We start from the raw sequence: 16,151 nt of genomic DNA, 5'->3' as shown, positions 1-16,151 counted from the left end.
CTTATTGCGATTTTTTTTACCAAAAATAGGTAGAAGAATACGTATCGGCCTAAACTGAGGAAAAAAAACTTTTTTAATATATTTTTGGGGGATATTTATTATAGCAAAAAGTAGAAAATATTAATTTCTTCCAAAATTGTCGCTCTATTTTTGTTTATAGCGCAAAAACTAAAAACCGCAGAGGTGATCAAATACCACCAAAAGAAAGCTCTATTTGTGGGGAAAAAGGACGCCAATTTTGTTTGGGAGCCATGTCGCACGACCGCGCAATTGTCTGTTAAAGCGAAGCAGTGCCGAATCGCAAAAAGTGCTCTGGTCTTTGACCAGCAATATGGTCCGGGGCTGAAGTGGTTAATATGTGTATTTCCTATGTTCATTTAGTGAATATGATGCAGTATTTACTGAAACACTCCAATCATACTGTATTCTTAATGCAAGCAGTATAGGTACCTTCATGTAGCTTATGATAAGGCATGCACAGTCACTGTACAGCAGAGCTTGAACTGAAAAAAGGGAGAAGCAGAACAATGAGCCAATCAGCAAAACGCATGCTTACAGAAGGAGAGAGAAATGTGACAAGCAGATGAGCTCATTAGTCTGCTGCTTCTCTTTTCACTGTCCAGTCATAGGCCAGGGAAGGGACAAGATTCATAGGTGTCACTTAACAGGAAAAAAAAAATCAGGTCTCCTGCATAGACAGGGCTGGGCTCTGTGGCAGAACCGTGTACATCTCAGTACTGGATGGACAGGAATTTAGGGCCAGATTCACGTAGAATCGCGGCGGCGTAGCGTATCGTAGATACGTTACACCGCCGAAAGTTTTCATCGCAAGTGCCTGATTCACAAAGCACTTGCGAGAAAACTTCCGCCGGCGGCCTCCGGCGTAAGCCCGCGTAATTCAAAGGGGCGTGTGCCATTTAAATTAGGCGCGGTCCCGCGCCAGACCTACTGCGCATGCTCCCTTTTGAATTTCCCGCCGTGCTTTTTTGTGCAAAGTGACGTCATTTTTTCGAACGGCGACGTGCGTAGCGTACTTCCGTATTCCCGGACGTCTTACGCAAGAAGGAAACATTTTTAAATTTCGACGCGGGAACGACGGCCATACTTTATACAGCAATACGTGTGCTGTGTAAAGTTAGGGCACCAAAAACGACGACTAACTTTGCAACGGGAAACTAGACTAGCAGCGGCGTATCGAACGCAAAAAACCGTTGTGGATCGCCGTCACTAATAATTTGCATGCCCGACGCTGGTTTACGACGCAAACTCCTCCCCAGCGGCGGCCGCGGTACTGCATCCTAAGATCCGGCAGTGTAAAACAATTACACCTGTCGGATCTTATGGCTAACTATGAGTAACTGATTCTATGAATCAGTCGCATAGATACTCTGAGAGATACGACGGAGTATCAGGAGAAACGCCGTCGTATCTCTTTTGTGAATCTGGCCCTAAAATCCTTTTGCAGGTAATGTAGTTCACTTTATATGTACAATGCTCCATTTATTTAGAGGTTTTCTTGGAGTTCAGCTACAAACATACCGCTCCAGCAAAAGTGTCTTTAACCACTTGTCCACCGGGCCTATTTTGGCACTTCTCTCCTTCATGTAAAAATTCAAATTATTTTGCTAGAAAATTAATCAGAACCCCCAAACATTATATTTATTTTTTTTCAGACACCCTAGGGAATAAAATGTTGGTCATTGCAACTTTTTTTCTCGCACGGTATTTGCGCAATCATTTTTCAAACGCCTTTTTTGGGGGAAAAAAACGGTTTCATGAATTAAAAAATAACAAAACAGTAAAGTTAGCCCAATTTTTTTGTATAATGTGAAAGATGATGTTACGCCGAGTAAATAGATACCTAACATGTCACGCTTTAAAACTGCGCACACTCATGGAATGGCGCCGAACTTCGGTACTTAAAAATCTCCATAGGCGACGCTTTAATTTTTTTTTACAGGTTACTATTTTCGAGTTACAGAGGAGGTCAAGTGCTAGAATTGTTGCACACGCTCTAGCGCATGCGACAATACCTCACATGTGGGGTTTGAATGGCGTTTACATATGTGGGCTGGACTTACATGCGTGCTCGCTTCTGAACGCGAGCTACTGGGGACAGGGGCGTTTTAAAAAAATAAATACAATTTAATTTAATTTTACTTCATTATTTTTACACTTATTTTTTTCCTTTTTTTTTTTTTTACCACTTTTATTCCTATTACAAGGAATGTAAACATCCCTTGTAATAGGAATCAGTGTGACAGGTCCTCTTTATGGAGAGATGTGGGGTAATAAGACCCCACATCTCTCCTCCAGGCTTACAAGCATGAGATCGTGAAAAAAAATTCACCAATCTTATGCCGACAGCATACCTCCCAACATTTTAAAATGTCTCTCACTTGTTCTGGCACTGGGCTGCGGGAATTTAGCTATGATCGCGGGACTGCGGGACACACTTCAAATCGTGGGAAATTCACGCAGAATCCGGGACGGAGGTATGCGACAGCCGTAATTGCGGCTTTGTTTACTTCCGGGTACCTGGGCCCTGGCCTCCGACGGTCATAGAGATGACTGGTGACCATCTGGTCACCAGTCATCTCTATGCTTCTCAGCAAGCGCCGGCCGATTCGTTCTCTGGGCCCCCGATGGCACTGGAGAGCCCGGAGAAGCACCAGATGGCGGCGGGAGGGGGGGGGGACGTCCCCTCCCGCTGCCTATAATAACGATCAAGTGGTGGAACCTTTCTTATTGTGCAGAGAATCGCCGGCAGAAGACTGTGGTATCTGAATGATGCCTGTAGCTGCACCCATCATTCAGATATCACTGCACAGTCATATGACGTCCTCGGGGGGCAAGTGGTTAAGATGATCTTAAGGGCTTGTACAAATGAGTGGCTGGGGGGCAGTAAAAAAAACCTGGTTGAGCCACTCGACCGGCCACCTGGACAGGGAGAAGTGGCCGCTCAAGGGTGGTACAAACATCATAGTGGCCATGATGCTTTAACCCCTTAACGCCCGCCGCACGACTATTTACGTCCGCAAAATGGCACGGACAGGCAGAAGGACGTATATATACGTCCCTGCCTAGACGCGGGTTGGGGGTCCGATCGGGACCCCCCCGCTGCGTGCGGCGGGCGGATTCCCTCGGGGAGCGATCCGGGACGACGGCGCGGCTATAAACGCTATAGCCGCTCCGTCGCGATCGCTCCCTGGAGCTGAAGAACGGGGAGAGCCGTATGTAAACACGGCTTCCCCGTTCTTCACTGTGGCACCATCATCAATCGTGTGTTCCCTTATATAGGGAATCACAATCGATGACGTCACACCTACAGCCACACCCCCCTACAGTTAGAAATACAGATGAGGTCATTCATAACCCCTTCAGCGGCCCCTGTGGTTAACTCCCAAACTGCAATTGTCATTTTCACAGTAAACAATGCATTTTTAATGCATTTTTCGCTGTGAAAATGACAATGGTCCCAAAAATGTGTCAAAATTGTCCGAAGTGTCCGCCATAATGTCGCAGTCACGAAAAAAATTGCTGATCGCCGCCATTAGTAGTAAAAAAATAATAATTAATAAAAATGCAATAAAACTATCCCCTATTTTGTAAACGCTATAAATTTTGCGCAAACCAATCAATAAACGCTTATTGCGTTTTTGTTTACCAAAAATAGGTAGAAGAATACGTATCGGCCTAAACTGAGGAAAAATTTTTTTTTTTTTTTTTTTTTTGATATTTTTGGGGGATATTTATTACAGCAAAAAGTAAAAAATATTGAATTTTTTTCAAAATTGTCGCTCTATTTTTGTTTATAGCGCAAAAAATAAAAACCGCAGAGGTGATCAAATACCACCAAAAGAAAGCTCTATTTGTGGGAAAAAAAGGACGCCAATTTTGTTTGGGAGCCACGTCGCACGAGCGCGCAATTGTCTGTTAAAGCGACGCAGTGCCGAATTGTAAAAACGCCTTTGGGCATTTAGCAGCATATTGGTCCGGGGCTTAAGTGGTTAAATGGCAAACGTAATCATGAGGCCGCGCTGTAACCACATGCAATGCATGGAGTTGCAGCATGGTGAGTTGGCATTTTCAAGGTTAAAATGATATGTCGACCGCCTGTCAAATACCCCCCTGAAAAGAAAAGTGATCCACAGTGGATCACTTTTCAGAAGCCTGGTATTGTTAGCCGCATGTGCGAACAAGCCCTAAAAGCGCTGGCCACCATGCTACAGTTGTGACAGCGCTTCTGTTCTATTTCAGCTACAACGTCTGTGTATGCTTATCTATCACCGCTTCATAACTCACAGGAGTATTACAACTCCAATCAACAAACACACCCTGGATCAAAAGCTCTGCACTCTATTCATCCGGGGTCATTCACAAACTGAAAAGCGAAGATGTAAAAACAATTTTTACACCACGCTGACTCTCCGATGAGTTCATAATTAAATACTCCACTACAAGGTTACCATCACACGTTGATTTCTTGTTGGAATGCATTGACAGTTCTCTAGTCCTAGCGAACAATAATTACAATTAGCAACCTGTTCTTGTGGCTGCAGTGCCATCTACTGGTAGAGGTCGTTTTTTTTAACGGCATCAGAAAGGCAAACTCCAGAACATATACTTGCAAAATAGATGATTATAGATGATTAAGTAAAAATGCAGATAGCGGGGTAGATTCAGAAAGAAGTTACGCTGGCGTATCTATTGATACGCCGCGTAACTTCTAGGATGCTCCGGCGTATCTTTTTTCTGTATTCAGAAAGCAAGATACGCCGGAATTTGGCTAAGATCCAACTGGCGTAAGTCTCTTACGCCGGCGTATCTTAGTTGCATATTTACACTGGCCGCTAGGTGGTGCTTCCGTCGGAGCATTTTTTTATGTCGTTTACGTTAGGCTTTTTCCGGCGTAAAGTTACCCCTGCTATATGAGGCGTATCCTATGTTAAGTATGGACGTCGGGCCAGCGTCTAATTTTCCGTTGATTACGTTGTTTGCGTAAGTCGTTCGCGAATAGGGCTGTGCGTAATTTACGTTCACGTCGAAAGCATTGGCTTTTTGCGGGTTAATTTGGAGCATGCGCACTGGGTTATGTTGACGGACGGCGCATGCGCCGTTAGTCAAAAACGTAATTTACGTGGGGTCATGTTTTATTTACATAAAACATGCCCACCTCTTCACAATTTGAATTAGGCGCGCTTACGCCGGCAGATTTACGCTACGCCGCCGTAACTTAGGGCGCAGGTTCTTGGTGAATACAGAACCTGCCTCACTAAGTTATGGCGGCGTGGCGTATCTGAGATATGCTACGCCCGCACAAAGTTACGGCGGGCTATCTGAATCTAGCCCAGAGTCTGGTTCTGAAGTGTCTTTAATTAACTATTTACCCACCAGGCAAATTCAAGCACTTCTCTCCTACATGTAAAAATCATAATTTTTTTGCTAGAAAATTACTCAGAACCGCCAAACATTATATATATATACATATATATATATAGATATATATATATGTATGTATATATATATATATATATACACACGTATATACTTGAGTATAAGCCGAGTTTTTCAGAACATTTTTTTTGTGCTGAAAAAGCCCCTCTCGGCTTATACTTGAGTGACTTGAGTGAGGGTCCCACTTACTGTTCTCCGGTCTCTCTGGGGCCGCTTTGAGCTGTTGCTGCGACCACCTCTAGAGGTCTGGATAGCACTGGCGATCCACCTCTAGAGGTCTAACAGTGACCTGCAGTGTTTCGGAGTCAACGCCATTTTGTTGTAGCCGCGGCTCAAACCCGACAGTGGACAGCGGGAGACCATAAACAAGGTGAGGCTGCAAATGGGCACAGTGAGGCTGCAGATGGGCACAGGAGGCTGCAAATGGGCATTGTTTACCAGTAGCTGCTGCATTTCCCACCCCCTAGGCCTCTACTCGAATCAATACGTTTTTCCATTTTTTGGTGGTAAAATTGGGTGCCTCGGCTTATGTTTGGGTTGGCTTATACTCGAGTATATACGGTGTGTATATATACAGTTGTGGCCAAAAGTTTTGAGAATGACACAAATATTAGTTTTCACAAAGTTTGCTGCTAAACTGCTTTTAGATCTTTGTTTCAGTTGTTTCTGTGATGTAGTGAAATATAATTACACGCACTTCATGCGTTTCAAAGGCTTTTATCGACAATTACATGACATTTATGCAAAGAGTCAGTATTTGCAGTGTTGGCCCTTCTTTTTCAGGACCTCTGCAATTCGACTGAGCATGCTCTCAATCAACTTCTGGGCCAATTCCTGACTGATAGCAACCCATTCTTTCATAATCACCAGGGCGGGACTGGGAGTGAAAACCAGCCCTGGAAATAATTTCATACCAGCCCCACAGCATTAATATACCAGCCCAAAAAAAGAGAGAAATCCATGAGAGAGCCAGAGAGGGGCCAGGCTGCAATGGTGAGAGAGAGAGAGGGTGCAACGGCGAGAGAGAGAGGGTGCAACGGCGAGAGCAGAGGCATTTCTAGTGAAAATGGCGCCTATGGCAAGCACTGAAACTGCGCCCCTGTCAAAACATTTGAAACCCATCTTTCAGATAACTATAACAAAAAAAAACACCCAAGATTGCAGTAATATCAGCACCCATAAATACAGTAATAGCAGCACCCATAATTGCAGTGATATCCGCACCCATAATTGCGGCCTTACCATTACTCATAAATACGGCCTTACCAGCACCCTTAAATGCAGCAATATCAGCACCCTTAAATGCAGCAATATCAGCACCCATAAATGCAGCAATATCAGCACCCTTAAATGCAGCAATATCAGCACCCATAAATGCAGCAATATCAGCACCCATAAATGCAGCAATATCAGCACCCTTAAATGCAGTAATATCAGCACCCATAAATTCAGCAATATCAGCACCCTTAAATGCAGTAATATCAGCACCCATAAATGTGGTAACAGCACCCATAAATGCAGCAATATCAGCACCCATAAATGCAGCAATATCAGCACCCTTAAATGCAGTAATATCAGCACCCATAAATGTGGTAACAGCACCCATAAATGTGGCAATATCAGCACCCATAAATGCAGATGAATCGTGCGGTGTATCATGGGCACAGCACTGGGCAGAAAGGCAGAGTGGAATGGAACATCAGACAGTGACTGCACGTAGTGGAACACATACAGGTCCCACTCACTGGCAGTGGCACTGTGATGGTCAGGGACACACAGCAGTGCAGGGGGTGTTTTCTTGTAATGGATACAGTCCTCTGCCAATGCTGCGCCAGTGCCTCTGACACTGTACAGGGGGAGAGAGGGAGTAGGATCACCAGCGGCTCTGTCTGCTTAGCACACACGCACAATCGCACATGATGATGACTTTAAGGCCTCTTTCACACTGGGGCGGTGGGGGCATTGGCAGTAAAGAGCCGCTATTTTTAGCGGCACTATTCAGTCGTTAGCGGGGTGCTTTTAATGGCCGCAAAGTGTCACTTTGATTCCAATGGGCAGGGGCGCTTCAAAGATGCTGCTTGCAGGAAATTTTTTAATGTCCATCTAGCGCACCGCTCCAGTGTGAAAGCACTTGGGCTTTCACACTGGAGTGAGTGGAACCACTCTTTCAGGGCGCTCTGCAGAGGCTATTTTTTGCGTTATAGCGCCTGCAAAGCGCCTCAGTGTGAAAGGGGTCTTAGACTACTTTCACACTGAGGTGCTTTGCAGGCGCTACAAAATAGCGCCTGCAAAATGCCCTGAAAGAGCCTCTCTTCTCACTCCAATGCGAAAGCTTTCACACTGGAGCGGTGCGCTGGCAGGATGCTCAAAAAAGTCCTGCTAGCCGCATCTTTGAGGCCCTGTAGGAACGGTGTACACACTGCTTCTAAAGCGCCCCTGCCCATTGAAATCAATGGGCAGCGGTGCTGAACCGCCAGCAAAGCGCTGCTGCAGCGGCGCTTTGCGGCCGTTTTTTTTATCCTTTTGGGCCGCTAGCATTGTGCTGGCAGGACGCTCAAAGTCTATGAGGCGCCCCGCTAGCGGCTGAATAGCGCCGCAAAAATTACAGTAAAGCTTTAAACTTCTCCACAACAGTATCTCGGACCTGCCTGGTGTGTTCCTTGTTATTGGATATTTCAAAATTTTTTAACAAATAAAAAACTGAAAAAAAGGGGGCGTGCAAAATTATTCAGCCCCCTTAAGTTAATACTTTGTAGCGCCACCTTTTGCTGCGATTACAGCTGTAAGTCGCTTGGGGTATGTCTCTATCAGTTTAGCACATCGAGAGACTGAAATTTTTGCCCATTCCTCCTTGCAAAACAGCTCGAGCTCAGTGAGGTTGGATGGAGAGCGTTTGTGAACAGCAGTTTTCAGTTCTTTCCACAGATTCTCGATTGGATTCAGGTCTGGACTTTGACTTGGCCATTCTAACACCTGGATATGTTTATTTGTGAACCATTCCATTGTAGATTTTGCTTCATGTTTTGGATCATTGTCTTGTTGGAAGCCAAATCTCCGTCCCAGTCTCAGGTCTTTTGCAGACTCCATCAGGTTTTCTTCCAGAATGGTCCTGTATTTGGCTCCATCCATCTTCCCATCAATTTTAACCATCTTCCCTGTCCCTGCTGAAGAAAAGCAGGCCCAAACCATGATGCTGCCACCACCATGTTTCACAGTGGGGATGGTGTGTTCAGGGTGATGAATTGTGTTGCTTTTACGCCAAACATAACGTTTTGCATTGTTGCCAAAAAGTTTGATTTTGGTTTCATCTGACCAGAGCACCTTCTTCCACATGTTTGGTGTGTCTCCCAGGTGGCTTGTGGCAAACTTTAACTACTAGCCGACCAGCCGCCGTCATTCTACGGCGGCAGGTCGGCTCTCCTGGGCGAGAGCCCGTAGCTCTACGTCGGCTCTTCGAGCGGCCACTAGGGGCGCGTGCGCGCCGCCGGAGGCGCGCGCATGCCCTACCGCTCGCCCCCGACTCCCGTGCGTGTGCCCGGAGGGCTCGATCGCCGCCGGGCACCCGCGATTGCTCGGTACAGAGCGGGGACCGGGAGCTGTGTGTGTAAACACACAGCTCTCGGTCCTGTCAGGGGGGGAAATGCTGATCTTCTGTTCATACAATGTATGAACAGAGGATCAGTGTTTCCCCTAGTGAGGCCACCCCCCCACAGTAAGAACACACCCAGGGACATACTTAACCCCTTCCCCGCCCCCTAGTGTTAACCCCTTCACTGCCAGTGGCATTTTTATAGTAATCCAATGCATTTTTATAGCACTGATCGCTATAAAAATGCCAATGGTCCCAAAAATGTGTCAAAAGTGTCCGAAGTGTCCGCCATAATGTCGCAGTACCGAAAAAAATCGCTGATCGCCGCCATTACTAGTAAAAAAATATATATTAATAAAAATACCATAAAAATACCCCCTATTTTGTAAACGCTATAACTTTTGCGCAAACCAATCAATAAACGCTTATTGCGATTTTTTTTTACGAAAAATATGTAGAAGAATACGTATCGGCCTAAACTGAGGGAAAAAAAACGTTTTTTTATATATTTTTGGGGATATTTATTACAGCAAAAAGTAAAAAATATTCATTTTTTTCAAAATTGTCGCTCTATTTTTGTTTATAGCGAAAAAACTAAAAACTGCAGAGGTGATCAAATACCACCAAAAGAAAGCTCTATTTGTGGGAAAAAAAAAGGACGCCAATTTTGTTTGGGAGCCACGTCGCACGACCGCGCAATTGTCATTTAAAGCGGCGCAGTCCCGAATCGCAAAATGTGCTCTGGTCTTTGGGCAGCAATATGGTCCGGGGGTTAAGTGGTTAAACGACACTTTTTATGGATATCTTTAAGAAATGGCTTTCTTCTTGCCACTCTTCCATAAAGGCCAGATTTGTGCAGTATACGACTGATTGTTGTCCTATGGACAGAGTCTCCCACCTCAGCTGTAGATCTCTGCAGTTCATCCAGAGTGATCACGGGCCTCTTGGCTGCATCTCTGATCAGTCTTCTCCTTGTATGAGCTGAAAGTTTAGAGGGACGGCCAGGTCTTCATAGATTTGCAGTGGTCGGATACTCCTTCCATTTCAATATTATCGCTTGCACAGTGCTCCTTGGGATGTTTAAAGCTTGGGAAATCTTTTTGTATCCAAATCCGGCTTTAAACTTCTCCACAACAGTATCTCGGACCTGCCTGGTGTGTTCCTTGTTCTTCATGATGCTCTCTGCGCTTTAAAAAGGACCTCTGAGACTATCACAGTGCAGGTGCATTTATACGGAGACTTGATTACACACAGGTGGATTCTATTTATCATCATTAGTCATTTAGGTCAACATTGGATCATTCAGAGATCCTCACTGAACTTCTGGAGAGAGTTTGCTGCACTGAAAGTAAAGGGGCTGAATAATTTTGCACACCCAATTTTTCAGTTTTTTAATTGTTAAAAAAAAAAGTTTGAAATATCCAATAAATTTCGTTCCACGTCATGATTGTGTCCCACTTGTTGTTGATTCTTCAAAAAAAAATACAGTTTTATATCTTTATGTTTGAAGCCTGAAATGTGGAAAAAGGTCGCAAAGTTCAAGGGGGCCGAATACTTTCGCAAGGCACTGTGTATGTATATATATATATATATATATTTATATATATATATATTTAGCAGAGACCCTAGGGAATAAAATGGCAGTCATAACAACTTTTTTTGTTCAAAACGCAATTTTTTTGTATAATGTGACAGATGAAGATACGCAGAGTAAATAGATACCTCACTTGTCACGCTTTAAAATTGTGCACACTTGTGGTATGGCGCCAAAAATATCAATAGGCGACCATTACATTTTTTTACAGTAGAGGTACAGAGGAGGTCTTGAGCTGAAATTATTGCTCTTGCTCTAATGTTCGGGGTGATACCTCACATGTGTGGTTTGAACGTTGTTTACACATGCGGGCACGACCTACGTATGCGCTCGCTTCACGTGGGGACAGGGCGCTTTAATTTTTATTGTTTATTTTTTTTTTCATTTTTTTTTTTTTACACATTCCCTTTTAAAAAAAAAATGTTTTGATCACTTTTGTTGCTTTTACAAGAAATGTATGCATCACTAATATGAATAGTGCATGGCAGGTCCTCTTTAAGGAGAGATGTGGGGGTCTATAAGACCCCACATCTCTCCTCCAGGCTGAAAAGGCTGAGATAAAAAAAATAAAAAATTAAGGATCTCAGGCTTTGCTGCCAGGGACCATCTGTCCCTTGGTGTTCTCTATGGCCACCTTCCGGTGCCGGCAGATTCTTCTTCCGGCTCACCTAGCGCATGGGAGAGCCAGGAGAAGCCCCGGAGGAACGATTAAATGGCTGAACAGCCTCTATGGCCCCGTACACACGACAGAGGAACTCGACGTGCTTGGCACGTCGAGTTCCTCGTCGAGTTTTGGGATGAAGCCGCCGAGGAGCTCGGCGGGCAAGCTTCTCCCATAGAAGAGCGAGGACAACGAGAAAATAGAGAACATGTTCTCTATTTTCTCGTCGAGTTCCTCGGCGGCTCCATCGAGCCAAAACTGTACAGACGACAGAGATTCTCGGCAGAATCCGGGTTTTGACCGAGTTTCTCAGCGAATTCTGCCGAGAATCTCTGTCGTGTGTACGAGGCCTATGATTGTTCTTACGGTGAAGGGAATTGCCGGATGAAAAGAATGATATCTAAATGATGCCTGTATTCAGATATCACCACTGAAAGCCCAAGACGTTATATGGCAGCCAGCTGTCGGCAAGTGGTTAAATTCCCATTTTTTGTTTGATTTGGTAGAGAAGAGTTGGAGAACCTGTCTTTTTTTTCTGCTGTGTATGTCCCCACTAGAGAGATACACCCTCTCTATTTGTCCCGGTGACCCCTGTAACCTGGAGAGAAAGTAGTCGGGAATCCATATTGTATATAAATTTGTATTCACTGTGTTTTGTAGCTCGTTTCCCCACTCCTGACTTTAAAGCGTGATTTTCATGCCTGTTGCGCATAGGGCAGCGCTTTCACTTCAATGGGCTACCCCGACGCGCATTTGTCTCCCAAAAAGAAGCACCCGCTCCTTTTTGGATGACAAGATTAGGCACTTTTTTTCACCCACTTGCCTACTGGGCACTTTCACCCCCTTCCTGCCCTTTCAGCGCTGTCACACTTTGAATGACAATTGCGCGGTCATGCTACACTGCAACCATGTGAGATTTTTATATTTTTCTTCACACAACTAGAGATTTCTTTTGGTGGTATTTAATCACTGCTGGGTTTTACATTTTTTACAAAAAGAAAATAGTTTTCTTATGCCGCGTACACACGATCGTTTTTCGGCATGAAAAAAAACATTGTTTTTTAGCATGTCCAAAAAACTAAGTTTTTCCAACTTCATCATTAAAAACGATGTTGCCCACACACCATCGTTTTAGAAAAATGATGAACAAAGCGCGGTGACGTACAACACGTACGACGGCACTCTAAAGGGGAAGTTCTATTCGCCTTTGGGCTGCTTTTAGCTGATTCCTTGTTAGGAAAAGACGATTTGCGCTTTTCTGTCTGTTACAGCGTGATGAATGTGCTTACTCCATTATGAATGGTAGTTTTACCTGAACGAGCTCTCCCATCTCATAACTTGCTTCTGAGCATGCGCAGGTTTAAAATTTTGTTTTTGCCCACACACGATCATTTTTTACAACCCAAAAAACAACATTTTTTAAAACGACATGAAAAAATGCAGCATGTTCGAATAATTTTTTTGTTGTTTTTCAGAAGCCGAAAAACGATATGAAGCCCACACACGATCATTTTAAATGACGTTTTTAAAAACGTCAGTTTTTTTCATGCCGAAAAATGCTCGTGTGTACGCGGCATTCGTTTCTGTCAGTAAATTTTGTAAATAAGTCTTTTTTTTCCTTCACTGATGTGCGCTGATAAGGCAGCACTGATGAGGTGGCACTTATGTGCACTGAAGAGGCACTAATATGCCACACTTATGGGTACTGATAGGTGGCACTGGTGGGCACTGATAGGAGGCACTGGTGGGCACTGTTAGGTGGCACGGATAGGCGGCACTGATGGGGAACACTGATAGGCAACACCGATAGCCAGCACTGACTGGCATCACTAATAGCCACTGATTGTTGGGAACTTGTGGGCACTGATTGGTGGCCCTGGTGAGCACTGATTGCTGGCACTGGTGGGCACTGATTGCTGGCACTGGGGGTGCTGTATTGTAATCAGGGCACTCATGATCAGTGTGAGGCGATGAGAGCCAATTTTTTCCTTTTTGCTATAATAAATATCCCCCAAAAATCTATAAAAAAACTTTTTTTTTCCTCAGTTTAGGCCGATACGTATTCTTCTACCTATTTTTGGTAAAAAAAAAATCGCATTAAGCGTTTATCGATTGGTTTGCGCAAAATTTATAGCGTTTACAAAATAGGGGATAGTTTTATTGCATTTTTATTAATATTTTTTTTTTTACTACAAATGGCGGCAATCAGCGATTTTTTTTTTGCGACATTATGGCGGACACATCGGACAATTTTGACACATTTTTGGGACAATTGTAATTTTCACAGCAAAAAATGCTATAAAAATGCATTGTTTACTGTGAAAATGACAATTGCAGTTTGGGAGTTAACCACTAGGGAGCGCTGAAGTAGTTAAGTGTGACCTCATATGTGTTTCTAACTGTAGGGGGCAGGGCATGTGACATCATTGATCATGTTTCCCTATAACAGGGAACACACGATCAATGACAGCGCCACAGTGAAAAACGGGGAAGCTGTGTTTACACACATCTCTCCTCGTTCTTCAGCTCCGGGGACCGATCGCGGGACTCCAGGGGCGATCGGAGTCCGTGGGTCCCGCGGTCATGGAGCTTCGGACCAGGTTGTGTTTATGCGCCGGCGGCGCGCACGTGACCTCACGGCTGGGCTTAAAGAGCCATGTACAGGTACGTGGATGTGCCCAGCCGTGCCATATTGCCAACGTATATCGGCGTGAAGGGGTCCTTAAGTAGTTAATGGACACTGATAGGTGACACTGATGAGGCAGCACTGGTGGGCACTAATAGGTGAACTGATGGGCACCGATAGGTGGCACTAATGGGCACCAAGAGGTGGCACAGAAGGGTGGCAGTGATCAGGATGCACTGATAGATGGCACTGGTGGGCACCGATTAGCAATACTGATGGGCACAGATTTGCAGCACTGGTTGGCCCTTGGGTTCTTTTCCGGTAACTGGCTTCTGTTTACTTCCGTATTCAGCTGCCATTGGTTGACAGCTGATCACGTGGTAAAGGGCCGCTGTGAGCAGCAGGAGAACGGGATGACGTACATGGATGCCCTCCCGGCATTCGAGGTCCGCGCTGTGGAGCCGTCTTTTGGCTATAGCGTGGACATCAAGGGGTTAATGAATGCATTAGTTTCATTTGGATGACATCACATAATGTAGTAGTAGGCCCATGGAGAAATTAATGAAATGTTTGAAATTGTTCGTTAATTAGAGTGCACATGAGGCTAGCCGATATTGTCCAATCAGCTCATGCCATTTCTCTTGGTGGATTTGTCTAGCATCTGAAAATATCGAATCCTTCCCATTTGAATCGATACTGTATTGAATATATAGCAATCTTCTGGAAAAACTGCAACATTTTTCCAATCTACATAAACCAAAGAATATATGAAATGAATGGCAAAAATGGTAAATTAATTCCCGGAAAAGAAAAAGGGATCAACATAATAAATATAACAAAACAAAATTCTTCAATGAACGGACGCATGCAAAACTAAATGAAAATTTCCGGAGTGTATATGTCCATTCAAAATAACTGAATGTACACTTCCAGAAAAAAGATAATGATGTTGGAAGTGAGAAGGTGTATTGTTACAATGTAATCTCCATAGAATGCATTTTGTTATTTTGATGCGAGAATGTGGTTAACAATAAACATGGCCAAAAAGACAATGTAAGAAAACCTACGAACAGTTGGTTAGTACAGAACAAATGGCGGATGGTCTAATAATAAGTAACAATTGAAAGAAAAAGGAGGAGGCCTCAATAATTCGATTAATCGCTTTCAGATCGCCCACTGTACATATACTGCGGCAGGAGTAAGAGCTGAGAGCCCTGGGCAGAGGGACGGCGTGTCCCCAGCGTGGGAAATTCCAGGGTTCAGGTAAGTAAAATGGAGGGGCTGGGGGGCCAGTCACTGTCATAGGATGCATTAAGGTGAAAAAACACGAGGGTTTACAATCCCTTGAATTATTTCAACACTTGTTCCTGTCTGGGAAGAACGGTGATCAAGATATGCCTGATTACTGTGTATTGGGACCTATGCAACATCAGTACAGGGCTAGAATGGATGATGTATGTTTGTAGCACCTTCAGGGGTTTGGAAGGGGTGACACACAACCATTTACTCTATTATATTGAGACTTATTTAGGTAGAGCAGCAATTATTTTTTTCATATCCTCAGAGAGTTCTATTCCATCAGGTGCCATGTTGAACTTCCAGTGACCAGTATGAGAGAATGAGAACGATAACACCAAATTTAACTCACCTGCTCCGCATTCACACCTGAGACCTTGTAACACTTATGAGCCACATGACCTCCAAGACAACCACTGCCTTTCTAAAGAAGCTGAGGGTAAAAGTGATGGACTTGCCAAGCATGTCTCCAGACCTAAACCCTATTGAGCATCTGCGAGGCATCCTCAAAACGGAAGTTAGAGGAGCGCAAGGTCTCTAACATTCACCAGCTTTGTGATGTCATCATGGAGGAGTGGAAGAGGAATCCTGTAAAGCTCTGGTGAACTCCATACTCAAAAGGGTTAAGGCAGTGCTGGAAAATAATGGTGGCCACACAAAATATTGACACTTTCGGACCAATTTGGACATTGTCACTTAGTGGTGTAGTCACTTTTGTTGCCAGCGGTTTAGACATTAATGGCTGCGTGTTGAGTTATTTTGAGGGGACAGCTAATGTGCACTGTTATACAAGCTGTACACTCACTACTTTACATTGTAGGAAAGTGTAATTTCTTCAGTGTTGTCACATGAAAAGATAGAATAAAATATTTACAAAAACGTGAGGGGTTTACTAACTTTTGTGAGATTCTGTATAGATATAAAAAGG

This window comes from Rana temporaria, chromosome 2 (genome assembly GCF_905171775.1).
Source record: "Rana temporaria chromosome 2, aRanTem1.1, whole genome shotgun sequence".
Taxonomy (NCBI): Eukaryota; Metazoa; Chordata; class Amphibia; order Anura; family Ranidae; genus Rana; species Rana temporaria.
The sequence above is the reverse complement of the archived record's forward strand: the minus strand, read 5'-3'. Positions refer to the sequence as shown.